This window comes from Cryptomeria japonica, chromosome 7 (genome assembly GCF_030272615.1).
Source record: "Cryptomeria japonica chromosome 7, Sugi_1.0, whole genome shotgun sequence".
Taxonomy (NCBI): domain Eukaryota; kingdom Viridiplantae; phylum Streptophyta; class Pinopsida; order Cupressales; family Cupressaceae; genus Cryptomeria; species Cryptomeria japonica.
The window spans coordinates 158,995,829-159,015,866 of NC_081411.1; positions in this window are offsets into that span (position 1 = coordinate 158,995,829).

The following is a 20,038-nucleotide window of genomic DNA, read 5'->3' on the forward strand; positions in this document are numbered from 1 at the left end:
CTGATTATCACAGTAGATGATAGTAGGATTTAAGGGCTGACCAAATAGTCCTTCAACCAGTTTTCGAAGCCATACTACTTCTCTTTCTCCCATGGAGGCTGTAATGTATTTAGCTTATGTAGAACTCTAAGCAACTAAAGACTGTTTTCTACATATCCATGAGACCATTCCTGATCCTAAACTGAAGCAACATCCTGATGTGCTTTTCCTGTTAACTACGCTTCCAACTCAATTAGAATCAGTGAATCCATGTAGGTCAAGGTCTACATGTTTATACTTCAGACCAAAACCAATAGATCCTCGAAGATATCTCAGAATATGTTTTGCAGCAACAAGATGTATTTTCCTAGGTTCACACATGAACTGACATAGTGCATTAACAACATAACATATATCAGGTCTTGTGTTTACCAAATACATCAGAGATCCAATAATCTATCTATAGAGGGTAGGATCTGCAAACTCTGATTCTTCAGCTGCTTCCTTTAGTTTGTGCAGATTTGTCTCCATAGGTCTGGTCATGGATCTACAATCCATCATTACAAATCTCTTGAGTATATCAATGGTGTATTTTCCTTGATTAACAATTATACCATCTACCTACTGCCAAACTTCCAATCCAAGGAAGTAGCGAAGAATTTCTAAATCTTTCATATCAAACTCAGAGGCTAATTGTTTCTTACATTAAGAAATACCATTATCCTCTCCTGTGATTAGTAGATCATCAACATAAAGAATAAGAATTAATAATTTACCATTGATTACCTTGTAGTAGAGATTTATATCAACTTCATTCTTGGAAAACCCTAATTCCAAGAGATAGTGATCAAGTCTTTCATACCATGCTCTGGGGGCCTATTTTAGTCCATATAGAGCTTTCTTTAATCTGCAGACATGTGATTCAACCTTATGAATCACAAAACCTTCAGGTTGCTCCAAATAAACTTCTTCTTCAATCTTACCATTCAGAAAAGTAGTCTTAACATCAAGTTGATGGACTTTCCATCCTTTAGATGCTACAATAGACAAAACTGCTCGAACAGAAGTGTATCTAGCAACATGAGCAAATGTGTCTTCATAGTAAATACCTTCTTTTTGTGAGAAACCTCTAGCAACAAACCTTGCTTTGTGCTTCTCAATGCTGCCATCTACTACATGTTTGATTTTGAAGAGCCATTTAGAAGATACCACAAATTTTCCTTTAGGCCTAGGCACAATATCCCAGACATCATTTTTTAGAATTGACTGATACTATTCTGACATAGCATCTTTCCAAACTTGATTCTTGAGCACATCTCCAACATAGGAAGGTTCTGCATTAATGGTCTCACTCATCAAGGCAGTATAACTAGAAAATAGGTTAGGTCTCTTACTTTCTCTGAAGGTCCCCTTTGGAACAACATAATTTTCAGCTTCTTGAAGCATCTTTTTAGCCCAAAGTGGTCTCTTCCTAGTTTCGGGATAATTTTCTTCTAAAGGTAAGCCTTGAACTTCATGCTCAACATCTTCAGGGGTCTCCCTCTGAATCTCAAGGGTGGAATCCTCATCCAAGCTTGTAGGAGGATCTTGGTGTTCTAATTCATTAGATCTTTTGGACCTCCTGAATGCTATGTCTTCCTAAAAGATGACATCTTTGCTTAGTTCAATTTGTCTTTGACCAGGTATGTATATTCTATAGGCTTTAGAGGTTTCATTGTACCCAACAAATACTCCTTTCTTTCCAAAAGGTTCTAACTTTGACCTCTTTTCTTTGGGAAAATGAATATAGACTGGACACCCAAAGATCCGGAAATGACTTATGTTAGGTTTGTTGCCAGTAAAGGCTTCTTCAGGGGTTTTATTTTCAAGAAGAGAATGAGGACATCTATTTTGAATGTACACAACTGTCCTAGATGCTTCAGCCCAAAATGAGGTTTCTATATTTGGTCAAACAACATAGCCCTAGCAGCTTCTACTATAGTCCTATTCTTTCTTTCAGCTACCCCATTTTGTTGTGGGTTATAAGGTATAGTTAACTCCCTCTTAATCCCAACATTTATACAATGATCTTTAAACATATCAAAAGTGTATTCCCCCCCATTGTCTGTTCTTAAGGTTGTGATTTTCTTACCTGTCATATTTTCTGCAAGAGCTTTGAATTCCTTAAATTTAGAAAGGATTTCTTCAAACTCTTTGTACCTCAGAAAATATATCCAGGTCTTCCTAGAATAATCATCTACAAATATTACATAATGTAAAAATCCGCCTAATGAGGGTACAGACATGGGTCCACATAAATAAGAATGAACTAATTCTAATACATTTTTGGATTTACTATTGCTAGAATTAAAAGACCCTTTAGTATTCTTTCCCAAGGCACACCCTTTGCAAGCTCCTTCAGATTTTTGACTTAGCTTGGGTAAGTCAATCAGCATTTTCTCGATCTCAGGTAGGGCATGGAAATGAAGGTTCCCTAATCTTCTGTGCCAAAGTTCATTCAAATCTGGAGTCTCATGAATCAAGGCTAGAGGTGGAGTGGTGCAAAGTCTATAGAGGCTCCCTTGTCTTACTCCAATGGTGTGGGCTTTCTTGGTGGTGGATTTCTTTGGCCAAGCAATTACCTTTCCTTCCATAAAGGTTAATCTATAACCCTTATCTTCAAGTGCAGAAACTGGGACAAGGTTTCTCTTTATACCAAGTACAAATAGAACTCCAGTCAGCTATAGGGATATGCCTGACTTTAGGTTGATATTGCAGGTTCCTATTCCCATAACTAGATAATTTGAATCATCACCAATTGTGACTTCTTCATTTAAACTTTCCACAAGTGTATCTAGGTGCTCACAAAATCTAGTGATGTGTCAAGATTCTCCATTGTTAATCACCTGTGTATTGAAACTGGAGGTGACTTGACTAGAGAGGGTTGAGTAGAAGACTAGCTTCTCAGAATTACTCCCTTTCTTAATTTCTACCATTGAAGCTTGTTGTTTGATCCTATCTGGACACTTCATTTCATAGTGTCCATATTGGTCAAATCTGAAACATTGTACTTTAGAAATGTCTCTCTTCTTCTTTGAAGATCTCTTCCCATTTGAGTTGTTGTCCCTCTTTCTCTTAAAGTTCTTCTTCTTTCCTTTCTTGTGGGAATAAGAATTTAGAACTTGAATGTCTTCATTACCATTGTTTTATTTTGTTCCTTGTGTGACAAGCTAAGATTCCTCTTGAATGAAATAGGTTTTTAATCTATCAAACTTGGGAAATTTAGAACGAGCACTGATTCCTTGAATGAACGATTCCCATGAGGTAGGAAATCCATTTAGGGCCATCATAGCAATTTCTTTATTGTCTACTAGATGTCCAATAGTGGATAGTTGATCCCTAAGCTTAGTGATCCTCAAGAAATAGGATGTAACTATTTCTCCTTTATTTATCTTTATATGGTGTAGTTGATTCTTTAGGGTGAGAGCCTTGCTAGTGTTGTTGATTTCATAAATGTTAGCTAGTGCTTTGAACATCTAAAAGGCCATCTCATATTTAGAAATAACTAGTACAATGTGGTCTCTTACTGAATCCATAATTATCTTAAGGGCCTTCTCACTGTTCTTGCTCCACTAAATTTTCTCTGTATCATCAGAGGGTTCAGGAATTTCACTTTTGACATGGGAGTCAATTTTATTTTCTTTCAAAACAAGCATTATCCTAAATTTCCAAGATACAAAATTTGATGCTCCATCTAATCTACCTTCAAACCTAACTCTGGTTGCTATTAGATTTATGGGAATGTGATCTTAGTAAGAGCCTGGTAAAAGTTTATGAGATCATTACATAATTTTAATATGATCTTCCTTCACTTGGCTCTGATACCAATGTGGCACAAACACCCAAGTGTCTCATACCCAAACTACTATGAAATGCATTTCCTAAGTAAACTTAAGTAAGGTGTAATAATATCTAAGATGAATAATTATTTACACCAACACTTCTATATGTATCCTTTTTCTTGTATTGTTCCCTTAATATCTACTTGGGGACAATACAAAGCATTGAGATCTTCTCTTGGTCTCTTTCATGTTGATTCAAAAGACATCCTCTCTTCCATTTCTTCTAAGGTAGTGTCATTCTTTGGGGAATGGAGATTATTATATGCATATACATACATGATATACATGAGTTATCATACAACATACTGATCCCGAGGAAAGTGACACTACCTCATGTTTTATGTTCATTATCCTTGGGTTTATACCTCAATTGGGAGCTAAATCCTTGTGATAATTTTCTCCCTCTCTTCTATCCCTCTTGGGTGTATCCTCCCTTAAATAAATCTCTCCTGATAAGGCATGTGTGATCGCTTTAACATGGGGGCATATGCTCCGCTCATACTTTCCTTCTTGTGATACTTAGAATTACTTAGTGAATGTTGCTTTGCTTTGAAATCTTTTGTATCCTTGCTTTCATGACTCATAGTGAAGGGAACTTTTCTACTTGCAGTCATGGTTCTCCCCTTCTTGATCTTCCCTTTTACTTTGTTAATCAAAGTCGTAAGATCCAAAGTCCATTGAGGGCTTGGCCAATCTTGCCTCCTTGACGTGGTGGAAGTCTTTAAATCTTGTTTCCTTGTACTTTACCAAAAATATTGGCATACGCTTATACTCCCGCTAAAGTGGGGGATAAATATAGTTTCATAAAATTGTGACCCTAACAATTTACGATTGCATTAGGGTCCTCATGCATGCAAACTCAAATCCTCTAGCATAATCAGATACAAGAGAGTGCTCAACTTGCAAAAATAGCTTCTCCCTTGGCCTCCGCATCACTATGACCACACTCTACCCTGGAGAAAGGGGTAGGACAAGGGCATAGCACCCCTATCCCCCCTTGGACGTGGGTGTGGCACCCTTGTCCTCCAAGAAAAGGGGTGTGGTGCCCCTGGCCCTGCCCTATTTTGGGGCAAGACCTTCCTAGAGCATACATTGTGGGTTCTGAAGTGAGGGGAAATTCCCCGATGTTGGCCCATGATGAAATTCAAATCCTTAAAACATGTATTTAAGGGGGAATTTTCTCTCTCTTTTGCAGAAGTTGGAGGAGTTCAATAGGTGGAATTTTAGTAACGTCATAAGTGATCAAGAGCATTCAATCATTTAGGCATTCTTTTCCAGCATTGAGCATTCTCAAGTCTCTCTTCAAGACTAGGTATTGCATTCAAGTCAAGGATTCAACCATTGAAGATGAGATTGATTTCAACATACAATTCCATACAAGCATTTCTACTACAACCTCCCTTGAGGTGATTCACAATTTAGTCTTTCATTTACATCTACTTGCAAGTACTTTCTTTCATTACTTTCTTAATTCCAAAACAAGGGTTTGACCTTGTTGGTAAATAGATTTGTCCCTTTCCTGAAATTGTAATATTTGTTTTGTCAGCATAGAAATATAACTATTATACTCCCCTTTATGAAGGGAAACAAATTACCAACAGTTGGATCAATTAATCAAAATCCATCCTCTGCATTAGAAGACAACTCCCCATATGATTTGCAATGAATTTAATACAAAAATGAAATGTAGACACTTTTAACCAAAAAGCATGGAAAGGCTTTAGCATTCATCCATAAACACAAAGGAATGCCTTCAAACTTAAACAAGGAAATTGTTCTAAAAAGTTAAACATGAGTTCACATACTCTGCTTTCCACATACGTTTGCTTTATAAATTCAGAGCATAGTAGATGCATAGCAGTATTCATGTCCAATCGATACTCTCTCATGCTTCAAAAGACAAGGGGGATCAGAAAAACTCAATTCATAATGAGTCTGCTAATAGTTAACGGTAACCATGAATTTAGAAAACATAGAAACAACTTATCATAAAATGATATTCATGCAAATAGAAAATTTCTCAAGAAAGATTGCCAATCTTTAAACACACAAACTCAAAGACTACGCATCATAACATTCCATTAATGAATCAATCATTCTAGTTTAAAATAATTGACCAAAAAACAAATATTGTCTACTGCTCAAAAAATCACAGTTTTTTGGACCCTAACATAAACAAGCTTTTCAATTTAAGTAGCCTCTAGGCTCATAGTTTTTACATAACAAATTTAAACTTTATTTTAACCAAAGGTTAAAGAAACCGTTCGCTAAAACATGAAAGAAAACTTAAAACAACAACCATTGTGAAGCTGACAACTACTTCTTGGATCAATCATGATTCCACTATGGTAGAAGAAGTTACTGATCTGTCCTACTTTTTCGCAGAACCACGCACTCCATGCTATTCCAAGTGTGTCGTTGAGAAGTTCAAGATGACTTGAAAGTAAGGAAGTCTGATGTGTTGAATTCTTTGCTTCCACACCTCCTTGTCCATGTTCACCTGTACCACCCTTGCCTTGTGTGCCTCTAAATGATCAAAACAGACCATGAGCATTGATTTGATCCTAGCCACCTTTTAGAAGTAATCTGTGGTCAAGTATTTTGTCATCTAGATGAATTGTATTCTTTCCTGAAAGATTTTGGTCATATCTGTAGCTGCTTCAATGGTCTTAGCATCATCTTTCATGAGTTGGATGTCAATGCACTTCAGATCTTTCTGCATTCTATCAATTAAGTCTGTCAATCCTCTAAGTAGTTTAGTGGACTCTTCATGGCCATGTTTAATGATTGAGTTACGCCACTCCACATTCTTCTTTGATACGTACAATACATTATCATACAGATTTTCTATTGGTTTTTCGGCTAAGAACTTCATCACTCCATATTTTTGTATGTCGTTCATCTGCGCAAGAACTGCCACCCATTTGATCCTTTCTTTCTCCCAGGCCACAGTCTCTAGCTCGAACTCCTTGCTCACAATCTCGACATCCTTATAAACCTTCACCAAATTGATGATGTAGTCTGATCCCCGTTGCATTATAAGGTCCAACCATTGATTGAACATCTTCGTGACTATTTTGTTCCTTTGAATCTGGTCCAACATTTTCTAATTGGCCAAAGATTTGGGATTAAATGATACTGGTATCTATGCAAAAGGTTGGGGATTTAGATTATTGATGACATTGATATACTCATACATCTAAGTGATGACTTGCTTCAATTCCCTTTTATCTTTCTCATCTTTCCATGTTCTAGAAATTATTCTTTTTTTGGAAGACTCCAAATGATTAACATCTACAACACACGAAGCAACTCCCAAGTCTATCTTTTCAATTGTAAAGTCCTCCTTAGTAGCTTTGTCTACATCCCTCTCTAGAATTAGTTTGGCTATCTCAACTGTCTAGTGACATGTTCCTTCATCCACTTCAAAAATTGTTTGCATCTTAAGTTTTTTCAGCTTTGATGCCTTTCCCAAACATTTGCTGACCATGTCCTCCATATGGATGGTAATCGACACTACACTTCATTTCTTTCCAACACCAACTTCCAACCATTGTGGTGTGTTCGCAGGCTCTTTAGGTGGAGGATTTGTCTATATATCTCATGAATTAATAATAACCAAGGTGTTCATGGGGTCTTGTTTTCTCTCCAATTTTTTACCCATGTCAATTTCCTGCATCTCAGGTTCATCCAAATCCTGTTGATCTAGTGTTTCCTCTATCTCTTCACTAGGGTCTAGGTCCACAACAGTCTATTTCAAAATGAACTCTTTACTCTTTTTCTTACTCCTGGACTAAGTTACTTGAGTAGTTGTGGAACCTAATGGTGACCTCTTTGATCTCCTAGGTTGGATTTTCTCAACAATAGGCCTTGAAACACCTGCAACATTAACAATTTCATTAGTGGAAGAAATGGGAGATTGAGTCACAATGTGTGAAACAACTCTTAGTTCATGTGAGGATATGAGCAATCCCTTCTTAAAATTTTGATTTCTCAACGATCTCTCTATTCTTCTCACAACATTGAAAGTTCTAGGTTGAACGCTATCATCCTCCTTTTTATTCTAATCAATCTTTGGAATTGGATTTCCTTGAATCTCAATGTCAAACTCAGGGTCTAAAATATCTTCCCTTGTATCCTCTTGTACTCTAGATATGTTGATTGGAAGCTTCATGGTGATTATTTGTTGCAAAGTGAACCTTGACCACAGTCTTCTTCTTACCTCATATTCATCACTCCATTTCTCCTAGTAATCCTCCAACTGAGGTTCATGACAAAAACGGTTGTCCACATTTAGATTTTCAATGGCATAACCTCTGCTTTCAAACTTGCATCTTGCCACATATGGTTGCAAGTTCATCCTCTTGAATTCCAATTCTAGGTTTAGAGTGTCAAATACGGATTTGCAGTTGTAGTATCCAAGTTCAATAGGGAATGCAACTCCAGACTCACCCTTTGCCCCCAATCTCTTGTCAATGTAAGCTAGATGCCTGCTCACCTTTATGAGTACATAGCTATCAAAGGCATACCTAGGCATCTTGAATGGTTGACCCTCAAAACCACCTACCCATAGGTAAGTGAACTGAGAAAATTGAATAAGGAAGCTACCGTATATGCTTATAAACTCCATTGCTTCAACACACATTCTCCTATTCACATCTCCCTGGAGCTCAAAAGCAAGTCTTCCCGCAAAGACACCATTCCATCTATCAATTTGTTCCTCATATTTTTGCTGTTGTGACAGAGGATAATAATCATACACCTTGATCCCATCTACCCAAGGTTCATTAAGAAAACCAGGCCAATCCCTTGTACAAGCTAGCATGTAGAAAAGGAAAGAAGACATATAAGAACCAGACATTCCCACATAGTTACTGAAACCTTCATGAAGCATTTTCGCAATTACCTAAGCCCAATCAAGATACCTATCACCAGATAAAAACACCTGAATGTAAAAGTAGATCCATTCTTCCCAATAGAAAGAATGTGAGTTTCCCTTCACCCTATTCAGAAGTATCACAATATCCCACACTTTTGTGATGAAGTGCTCTCTAGTCAGGGGCTTTACCAACCATGACCCCCCTTTCTGAACTTTTAGGAGCCAATTCCTAGCAATCACACTCCTCTACATACTTTTCTTCTCTAAGAAATAGGCATACGAGTTCACAATGGTCCAATTCTCATATAACTCCTTGTGCGGGATTCCCATTGCCGCCATTACTGTTTCTTTGTTGATACTAACTAGCAGCTCAACATTACTAGTTTTGATGCATCTATTCTTTGAATCATACCTGTTCATGCAAGCAACCACCGAATCTAGACATGGTGCAACAAGTAGAAATGCAATAGCTTCAACAAGATTGCTTTTCTCTATTTTCTCCATCATTGAACCAACTTGAGGGTTCTTGGCTCTTTCTAAGAAATCTCCTAAATCAACATGAGCCAACGAAGTATTTTCTATCTTTGGTAATATGGTCACTAGACATGAGGCCTGGCCAAGCTTCAGCAATATCCTCCTCATACTGCCTATCTTTACTGTTAACCAAGAAATTCTAAAACAAGGCAGAATTTTACTCAAACAATTTAAATATTTTCTTCCTATACTGATAAATCTTCAAAACTTAAAGAAACATAGCATAGGAGAAATTGTCTAAACATACCTATTACCACCATGAAAACTAGGAACCTTCTCAGGAAATCAGAGTTGATTTTACCTTGAGCACCTCTAATTTGCTCGAGTATAGCAGTTGTAACTCTTACAAACTATGGAAATGAATTCATACATTCATTTTGAACAGACGGGAAAATATCAAGAAAGCCACACACGCTTCATTATGATTCACTTAAGCATGAAAAGTAATAGTGAAATGACTAAAAATCTAACACCTTCTTAATTACCCATCACTTCCGTGCAAATAGTTGATGCGCTCATGATTACTTTCCATATCTAGAATTTTAAACTACTAAATATGGGGAATATTCCTTCTTGCTACACCACTTTCAATATCAACAAAGCCTTAGAATCAGTTTTGAAGTGAACCTATGAACCTTAAACCATTTGAACAAAGAGTTCAACGATTCAAGTTTATTTAGGAAGTACAACAATGAACAAGCGACACTTAACAATACCAGGAATGAGCAACAACAATGATTATTAAGTAGAAGCCTTGAACCATTGAACCATTGGTTCAAAGTTCAAGTTTGGAAATTGAATTAAAATATATAGACATCCACTTGTTATACAACAATACGTAGCCATGACTCACAAAAGAAATTTTGAACCTTGAACCAAAAAGAAAGGTTCATGGGTTCAAAGTTCAAAACATATAACACTACTAATGACTTTTTTCTAAAATGCGCTTTGAACCTTGAACCTATTGAACTATACATTTTTTTAAACAAAAGAGTTCAATGACTTCGGCTCAAAGATAAAAGAGAACAAAGGACCCAACATAAATAAAGGCACAATAAGGCAACCCACAAGTATGAACATTCAAAATGGAAAATTGTAGAGGAGGCTAACATCAACTCTGATTGGGGACTAAGACTGTGAAGGAACTAGATATGAACTCCAAGATCTGTAGTTTTGCAAGTAGACTTTATTTAAAGACCCAAACGGAAACAAAAACAAAAAAGAAAGAAACAACAACTAATCAAGCCAAAACACTATATACAAAACCATGAGGGACTCTCATTTACAATTGGTATAATTTCAAATCTAAGCCATTATAGGTCAGGGGAAGAGTAGTACCATCTTGATATGCAATTTTGAAAGATTTTAGGACCTTTTACCTCATGAATCACAAACAGTCCCTTTCACAATGATTCAAACTTCATATGTGCCCCTTTTGGCTCTCTTCTTTTGTCCTAGAGCAAGACCTGACCTCCCAACATAAATTTTTGTGGCCTCGCTCACTTATCAAATATCTTCTTTACCCTCATCTGATGTTCTATTATGCGGTCAACCAATTTATCTCTTTCCCACTCAATTCTCATTAAATGCACAATTCCTTTCTCCAAAGAATCTTGAAAATATGCGTCCTCAACAACTGTTTGTAATTTTGAAGCTGCAAGTTCCAAGGAAGTGATAATTGAGCCCCCACACCATATACTAATTCAAAGGGAGACATTCCAATTGCTCTTTTTGGAGTTGTGCGGTCTTCCTAGAGAGCTTCATACAACTTTTTGTGTCAGTCTTTGAAGTTCTCACTTACTAGCTTCTGCATAATGTTTATCAGATTTTTATTGCTTCATTCTGCCTGACCGTTACCCTATGGGTAATAATCTGAAGAGTGTGCAAGAGAGATTCCATGATCATAACAAAACATTGAGATCTTAGTGGAAGAGAAATTGGTTGCATTATCAGCCACAACTTTATGAGGAACCCCAAAACGAACTAGAATATTTTCACAAAGAAAATTACAAACAACCTAAGATGTTGTTTTTCTCACCGGAATGGCTTCAACCCACTTGGTAAAATAATCAGTGGTCGTCAATATGTGAGTATGTCCAACACTTGATGAGGGTGATAATGGGCCTATGAAATCCAAACCCCACTGCTTAAACGATTCATCAATAACTACAGACCTAAGAGGTAATGCTGCAAGCTATGGCTTCCCAGTGAATAATTTGCATTTCTCACGCTTAGCTACCCAAGCATAAGCATCCTTAAACATGTCCAACCATTAATAACAATTCTTGAGGATTTTATAAGTAGTTACTATTGATGAGAAATGGCCACCACAAGATTCATCATGAAAAGTTCTCAACAGGGACTCTTGAAGCAGCTTATCTACACAACACATGAAAGTTCCATCCAGTGCTTTCTTGTACAACACATTCTAAAAAATGATGTACTTAGCAACTTTTAACCTAATATTTCGCTTTTCTCTCAGAGAGAGATGTACAGGACAATCTCCATAGGTCAAGAAATAAGCAACATCAGCAAACCAAGAGTCTTGAAGTACAACAAGCAAAACCATGGGTAATTCCTCATTCCTTTCATCCTTACTTTCTATAATTAATTTGCATAGGCCTTGTCCTCTTACTAGTTTAGTTGGTTTTATGTCTAAATTAAATTCCTGGATTTTAGATACCCATGGAGCCCTATTGTTTATCCCGATATCCTGCTATGTTAGAATACTCTTAACAGCAGAGTAAGGCACATATACTACTACGTGAGAGTGAAGAATGTAGTACCTAAATGGTTTTACTGCTTTCACAACAGCAAAGGCCTTTTTTTCTATCAATGAATATTTTAATTCATGCTTCTTCAATGGTACACTCATGAATACTATTGGTACTTCCTCCTTGTCTTCATTCTTCTGTAATAAGATTCCTGACATTGTATGTTCTAAGGCATAGTAGTAAATGATGAAGTCTTTTTTAAAATCGGGATTGATCAGAGTAGGTGCATGAGCTATAACTTCTTTTATTGCCTCAAAGGCTTTCTTTCCTTCATTATTCCACTTAAATATCTATTTTTCACTCATTAAGTTTACAACATACCGAGTGATCTCTGCAAAATCTAGAGCAAATCTTCTCAAAAAGTTAACCTGTCCAAAGAAAGACCTGACTCTATTTCTATTAGATGGTAAACTTAATTGCTGAATTACCCTCACCCTTTCAGGATCTATTTTGACACATTCCTTTGAAACAATATGGCCCAATAATTTGCCTTCAGTGACACCAAACACTATTTTCTTTGGGTTTAAAGAAACTCCATGCTCCTTGCATCTTTGTAATACCTGCCTTAGGTCCCTTAAGTGATACTTTCTTCTTTTAGAAAAGACCATTAAATCATCAAGATAAACAACAATTATTTTGTCCTTTAGGTGACCAAAAGACAAATCCATTGCCCTCTGGAAAGTTGCTCTAGCATTGATTACACCAAATGGCATCCGATGGTACGTGAAGGTGCCCCAGGGAGTGATAAAAGTTGTTTTATGTTGGTCTTTCTCAACAACACTAATCTGGTTATAACCAGAAAAACCATCCAGCATGGACATCATTTTTGAGCCTAAGACCATTTACAGAATATGATCCATTGTAGGCAGCAAATAGTTTATCTTTTAGGCTGGCTTGATTAAAGTTCCTAAAATCCATACATATCCTTATTTCTCCATTCTTCTTATGAACGGGAACTATATTAGCTACCCAAGTTGAATGATGAATGGGATAAATGATCTTTGTTTTTAACATCTTATCCACCTCTTTGAAAATAGCTTCTAGAACTTTGGGGTTAAAATTCCTGAGTTTCTGCCGAAAAGGACGTGTTCCAGGCTTTAAAGGAATATGATGTTGAAACTTTTGTTCTCTGAAATGTTTTAAGTCATCATAACACTAGGCAAACACATCTCTGAATTCCATCAAAAGACTTATAAACTTACTCTTTTCTTCCTGCGTGCAACATTTTCCTAAGTTAACATATTTAGGATCTTTCTCTATTCCAACATTAACCTTTTCATATTCACCCGCTTCCTAAGTTGTAGGAACTTGCTCCTCCTTCTTTTCCCTAAGAGCATCATGGCAGTCAAAGAGACGTTCTAAGGAGACTAACCCTTAAGGAATCTTATTTCCTTTTAACTATATTATTCTATCACTTGTCTCTTGACTGAATTCTGGGGAAAACTCCTTACACTCAACCTCTGATCCTTCGAAAAAGATAGCCGTGAACATTTCTGCGCAATGTAGGAAATTCTTAATTTGCTTATCATTTTCAAAGACCTACCAAAATTTAGAATTATCAAGTACAATTGGTCGATAAATCAACTCCACTTGGAAAACATCATTTGTGAACTCAGGATGAGGGATTAGGAGAGAAGCTGATACTACTAAAGAATCAACTTTAGAATTTTTCTCCCTTGAAATGGCTTCAATAGAGAAAGCATCAAATCCTTCAATTTCATCCCAAACCCTATTCCTATAATGCCACAACCTCTCATTCTTGACATTAAACAACCCCTAACCTATTTCACAATTAATTCAACATCACCCCTGACTTGCAACAACTGAACCCCCAACTTCTTTGCCTTAGAGAGTCCTAATAATAAAGATTCATACTCTACAATATTATTTGTGTTCTTAAACTCCAACTTGAAAGAAAAAGGAATATATTTTCTAGAAGGGGAAATAAGAACAACTCCTTCTCCTGAGCCTGAATTTTAACAACTCCCATCAAACTCCATAACCCAAAGTTCATTAGCTTCTTGTGGTTGAGAAGTAGAGGCTATAACTTCATTATTGGACAAGATCATATAATTGTCAAAATCACATTCTTGATACAAAATTTGTGCTTTAGGATCATCAAATGGAAAAACAGTAAACTTAGACTTAGGTTCTAGTTGTAGGATGACCTACCTTTTCCCTATGGGAATGGTAGCCTATGACCAGTCCATTTTTTTCTCTCCACCTAGATCTTTACAAAAGGTATGACTAAGCAACATGCCATAACTTGTTGGGATATCAGCTACTAGGATAGTCAATTTAACTCTTTTGTCAGGGTGAACAATGAGAGCTACTTGGGCATCCTTAATTTTCCCTAACAAAGGAATCTGCTTGGAATCCATGGAATAACACCTACCAAAGGTTTTTGTCAGGGATAATTCCAGAGCTTTTGCAACAACAGATGGCATGACATTATCTGAGGCACCAGAGTCAATGATATAATTATTCAATTTATGTCCTTTTATGAACAAAGACACATAAAAGGGATTAGGTTTGGGTTCAAGAATAAGATCTACTTCTTCAGTTTGATGGGAAATAATTTAAGGAGAAGCTTCAAGAATAACAGGACAAGTTGGTGTTTCTTATTTCAAAAGATAAATACAATTAATTGGCTATTGGGTAACCTCCACTTGTATAGAAGCATTATTTCCTTTTACAAATTTAACTAATTTATCCAACTCCTTAGGGTTCAATTTCAAATATTCAGCTGGTGTGACTTGAATTTGAGAAGACTTACAAAATTCAACAATATCAAAAGAACTTTTTTCATCCACAAGTTTTAATGAGTGCATCTCTTGAACCCGTAAGTCATTATTATAAGAATGAGAAAGGATCTCTTTACCTTTGAAACTTCTAGCTGAGGAAGAAGGACCACTATGAGGTTTAATACTTTGCTGATTTATGGTTAATACAATGCATGAAGGATCCTCCAAGGTAACCAAAATATCACCTCCACTTTCACAACCAGATTCATACTCTAGGAAGTGGATTTCAGAGTCACCAAGATGCTTGGGAGATTCTTCTTCACTTACTTCATTTAGTACCTCCTTTGAACCAATCAACTGGGAATAACGTACCATTTCTGGGTAGGAACTTCCATCATGATCATCAGTAAGATGAAAAATACACATGTTAGCTTTTGGTGGGGGTGCTTGAATGGCTAGCCTTTGTTATATAGGGGGTAATTGTGGTGCTTTTCCCCTAGTTCCTATTGATTTATTTGGGAATCTTCTAGGGACATCTTGATAGGGTTGTGGATAAGACATATTAGATCTAGGCAATTGTCTCTTGAGTGTTATTACATCATTCATCAACCTCTGAATAACAAGATCTGAAGAAGTTATAGATGTTGATGCTTGTACAACAGGAGTTTGAAATTCTCTTTTCCATTTTCCTACCATGATTAAATCATCCTCCAATTCTATAGCTAGAGTCTTAGCAGCTGCCAAATTTTGCACTCGGTTCCTACAGATTAAAAACCTTATTTTTGAGGGCATTGAAATAATAAAAAAACACTTCAAGTTATCATCAGAGGGTATTTGATTAACAGGGATCTTATGAACTATCTTATCAAATTTAGCAACAAAATCTCTCATTGTTTCAAGAATCTCTTTTTTCAACTAAGCTAATTGAGCTAAAAGCGAGTGTTCATCTTTAGCTAACTTGAACTTGTATTCAAACTTTGTTCTAAGATCATTCCAGTTTGTAATATCGCCATTTGGTAAATGATTAAACCAATCTGTTGCAACATCAATTAAGGTTTGAACAAATAATCTTACTGCCACATCTTCATGCTGAATTGCTAATATACCACAAGCCACATTAAAGGTGTTCAAATGCTTAGCAGTCATAAGCTTTCCATCACCACTAAACTTGGGTAGGTGATCTCTTGAGCCTTTTGGTAAAGGATTTAAATTATCTCCAAGAGCAAGTGGACCAACAACTAGACCCCAAGGATTATTAGCAACCATGGGTTAAATAATATTCAAAGGTGTGGGATCAATTACAGTAGGAAGAGAAACACCATGCAAAGTTAAAGCCTGATAGATGGAAGATATAGGTGAAACAAGAGAAGAAATAGGAGGTCTACTTCTTGCTCTTCTTATAGGTGTAAAGGAGGGAGAAAAATCAAAATTTTGCAATTCCTGAAATATAGAATCAAAGACTCCTTCACGCCTCTGAGACATAGTATACCTTTTTGACACCAGTATTGAAACTAGGCAACCGGTCTTATGATTCGACTCCCCAGTAGAGTCACCAAAAATATGTTGGTAAATAAATTTGTCCCTTTCTTGAAATTGTAATATTTATTCTCTCAGCACATAAATATAACTCTTATACGCCCCATTATGAAAGGAAACAAATTACCAACAGTTGGATGAATTAATCAAAATCCATCCTCTATGTTAGAGGGAAACTCCCCATATGATTTGCAATGAATTTAATACAAAAATGAAATGTAGACACTTTTAACTAGAAAGTGTGGAAAGGATTTAGCATTCATCCATAAACACAAAGGAATGCCTTCAAACTTAAACAAGGAAATTATTCTGAAAATTTAAACATGAGCTCATAGACTCTACTTTCCACATACGTTTAGTTTATAAATTCAAAGCATAGCAGATGCACAATAGTATTAATGTCCAATAGATACTCTATCATGCCTCACAGGATAAGGAGGATCAACACAACTCAATTCATAATGAGTCTGCTAATAGTTAATGGTAACCATGAATACAGAAAACATAGAAACAACTGATCATGAAATGATATTCATGCACATAGAAAATTTCTCAAGAAAGATTTCCAATCTTTAAACACACACATTCAAAGACTACACATCATAACATTCCACTTTAAGAGAATTCACATAAAAATAGATATTGCCTACTGCTTGAAAAATCATAGTTTTTCAGACCCTAACATAAACGAGCTTTTCAGCTTAAGTAGCCTCCAGGCTCATAGTTTTTACATAAGAAGTTTAAACTTTACTTTAACCAAAGGTTAAAGAAATCATTTGCTAAAACAGGAAAGAAAAACTAAAACAACAGCCATTGTGAAGCTAACAGCTCATTCTTCGATTAATCATGATTTCACTATGGCAGAAGAAGTTACTGATATGTCCTGCTTTGCCGCAGAACCACGCACTCCATGCCATTCCAAGTGTGCCACTGAGAAGTTTAGGATGACTTGAAAGTAAGGAAGTCTGATGTGCTGAATTCTTTTCTTCCACACCTCCTTGTCCGTGTTCACCTGTGCCACCCTTGCCTTCTATGCCTCCAAATGATCAGAATAGACTGTGAGCATTGATACGATCCTAGCCACCTTTGAGAAGTCATCCATGGTCAAGGATTTTGTCATTTGGATGAATTATATTCTTTCCTAAAAGATTTTGGTCATATTTGCGGCTACTTCAATGGTCTTAGCATCATCTTTGATGAGTTGGATGTTAATGCACTTGAGATCTTTCTGCATTATATCAATTAAATTTGTCAATCCTCTAAGCAGATTAGTAGAGTCTTTGTGTCCCTATTTAATGATTGAGTTATGCCACCCCACATTCTTCTTTGATATGTACAATACATTATCATCCAAATTTTCTAATGGTTTTTCACCTAAGAACTTCATCACTCCATATTTTTGTATGTCATTCATCTACGCAAGAACTGCCACCCATTTGGTCCTTTCTTTCTCCCAAGCCACAGTCTCTAGATCCAACTCCTTGTTTACAGTATCAACATCTTTATAAACCTTCACCAGATTGATGATGTAGTCTAATCCTCATTGCATTATATGGTCCAACCATTTATTGAACATCTCTGTGACTATTTTGTTCCTTTGAATCTGGTCCAACATTTCCTTATTGGCTAGAGATTTGGGATCAAATGATATGGGTATCTGCGACAAAGGTTGGGGATTTGGATTATGGATGGTATTGATATAATTATCCATTTAAGTGATGGCTTGCTTTAATTCCCTTTTATCTTTCTCATCTTTCCATGTTGTAGAAATTATCCTTTTTGTGGATGACTCCAAATGCCTAACATCTACGACACGTCAAGAAACTCCCAGGTCTATCTTTTCAATTGTAAAGTCCTCCTTAGTAGCTTTGTCAGCATCCCTCTTTGGAATTGGTTTGGCTATCTCAGTCGTCCAGTGGCCTGTTGCTTCATCCACTTTAAGCATTGTCTACATCTTAAGTTTTTTCAGCTTTGATGCCTTTCCCAAATATTTGTTGACCATGTCCTCCATAGGGATTGTAATCGGCACTATACTTCATTTCTTTCCAACAGTAGCTTCCAAGCAACAAGGTGTTCACAAGCTCTTTAGGTGGAGGAGTTGTCTATATATCTGGTGAAATAATAATAACCAAGGTGTTCATGGGGTCTTGTTTGCTCTCAACTTCTTTACCCATGTCCATTTACTACATCTTAGGTTCATCCAAATCCTATTGATCCATTGTTGCCTCTATCTCTTCACTAGGGTCTAGGTCCACAACAATCTATTTTAAAATGGACTCTTTCCTCTTTTTCTTACTCCTAGACCAAGTTACTCGAGTGGCTGTGGAACTTGATGGTGACCTCTTTGATCTCCTAGGTTAGATTTTCTCAACAATAAGCCTTGAAACACCTGCAACATTAACAATTTCACTAGTTGAAGAAATTGGAGATTGAGTCACAATGTGTGAATCAACTCTTAGTTCATGTGAGGATATGAGCAATCCCTTCTTAAAATTTTGGTTTCTCAACCATCTCTCCATTCTTCTCACAACATTGAAAGTTATAGCTTGAATACTATCATCCTCCTTTTTATTCCATCCAATCTCTAGAATTGCCTTTCCTTGAACCTCTTTGTCAAACTCAGGGTCTAAAATATTTTCCCCTGTATCCTCTTGTACTCTAGATATGTTGATTGGAAGCATCATGGTAATTATTTGTTGCAAAGTGAACCTTGACCACAGTCTTCTTCTTACCTCATATTCGTCACTTCAATTCTCCCAGTAATCCTCCAACTGAGGTTCCTAACAAAAATGGTTGTTCACATTTAGATTTTCAATGGCATAACCTCTACTTTCAAACTTGCGTCTTGCCACATATGACTGTAGGTTCATCCTCTTAAATTCCAATTCTAGGTTCAGAGCATCAGATACATATTTGCAGTTGTAGTATCCAAGTTCAATGGGGAATGCAACTCTAGACTCACCCTTTTCCCCCAATCTCTTATCAATGTAAGCTAGTTGCTTGCTCACCTCTATGAGTACATAGTTGTCAAAGGCATAGCTAGGCAACTTGAATGATTGACCCTCGAAACCACCTACCCGTAGGTAAGTGAACCTAGGAAGTTGAATAAAGAAGCTACCGCATATGCTTGTAAACTCCATTTCTTCAACAAACATTCTCCTGTTCACATCCCCCTGGAGCTCAAAAGCAAGTCTTCCTGCAAAGACACCATTCCATCTATCAATTTTCTCCACATATTTTTGCTACTGTAACAAAGGATAATAATCATACACCTTCATCCCATCTACCCAAGGTTCATTAAGCAAACTAGGCCAATCCCTTGTATAAGCTAGTATGTAGAAAAGGAAAGAAGACATATAAAAACCAGACATTCCCAAATAGTTACTCAAACCTTCATGAAGCCTTTCTGCAATTACATGAGCCCAATAAAGATACATGTCACCAGATAACAACACCTGAATGTAAAAGTACATCCAATCTTCACAGTAGAAAGAATGTGAGTTTCCCTTCACCCTATTCAAAAGTATCACAATATCCCACACTTCTGTGATGAAGTGCTCTCTAGTTAGGGGCTTTGGCAATCGTGACCCTCCTTTTTGAACTTTTAGGAGCCAATTCCTAGCAATCACACTTCTATACATACTTTTCTTCTCTAAGAAATAGGCATACGAGTTCCCAATGGTCCAATCCTCATATAACTCCTTGTGCAGG